The sequence below is a fragment of the Penaeus monodon genome, chromosome 21 (assembly GCF_015228065.2).
Source record: "Penaeus monodon isolate SGIC_2016 chromosome 21, NSTDA_Pmon_1, whole genome shotgun sequence".
Taxonomy (NCBI): domain Eukaryota; kingdom Metazoa; phylum Arthropoda; class Malacostraca; order Decapoda; family Penaeidae; genus Penaeus; species Penaeus monodon.
Window position 1 is genome coordinate 7,299,850 of NC_051406.1, and position 741 is coordinate 7,300,590.

The 741-nt window shown below is 32.8% G+C and overlaps 1 protein-coding gene across 1 annotated transcript in view; it reads left to right on the top strand.

The window, feature by feature from the left end:
- LOC119586141 (glycerophosphocholine phosphodiesterase GPCPD1-like) overlaps nucleotides 1–741 on the top strand; it is a gene marked incomplete in the record, with an annotated part of 78,881 nt that overhangs the window by 74,448 nt on the left and 3,692 nt on the right.

The window sequence follows — 741 nt, forward strand, 5'->3', positions numbered from 1 at the left end:
TACAAATAGTTAATGATCTATTACAGTCAAATTTATTTCAGGGCCAGAACCAAGAAACAAAGGTATATCTTGTATTAAAACCAAACATTTGTTATAAAAAGCATTGACAAGTCTCACCTCCATTTAACACATTCATCGCCCTCAAAGACTTACAGCTGTTACACACATTTTTTGAGTCTTGGGCCTGTACACAAAGTAACAGAGCCTCAGACTACCATACAAGTCAGCAGCATAGACATACCCTTGTAATTCAAAGGTACAACCTGCTTACAGTTAAGTCTTTTTTTGTATCCAGGCATTTTATCTCTGTCCTTTTAGCTCATTTTCACATTTGCCAATTTTATATAATTTAACAACCTTAGGAATGTGAAGGCATGATCCTACCCAAGGCAGCAACTGTATAGATAACACTGACAGTAGTCAACTGTATTTTTCAGTATTCAGAATAGATGCGATAATTCCAGAGGTGTTAAAAAATTTCTGTTTTGATCACAATTCATTCCTTATGTCATTTATGCTGAACTTTCAGTTATTAAAGGATTTTTGTTATTTAGGGAAGCAAATATCTCTAACTGTCCCAATACTGGTATTAACATCATCATTATATTCATTTCATAAATTAGCATGTTATCAAATTGTATGATCTCTCACTTTTTTCACAGTAATCAGGATTTCTTCAAGAATAGTGGTTGATTATCTCTGAAATACTAATTGAAATTTCACACAAAGAACTACCGTATT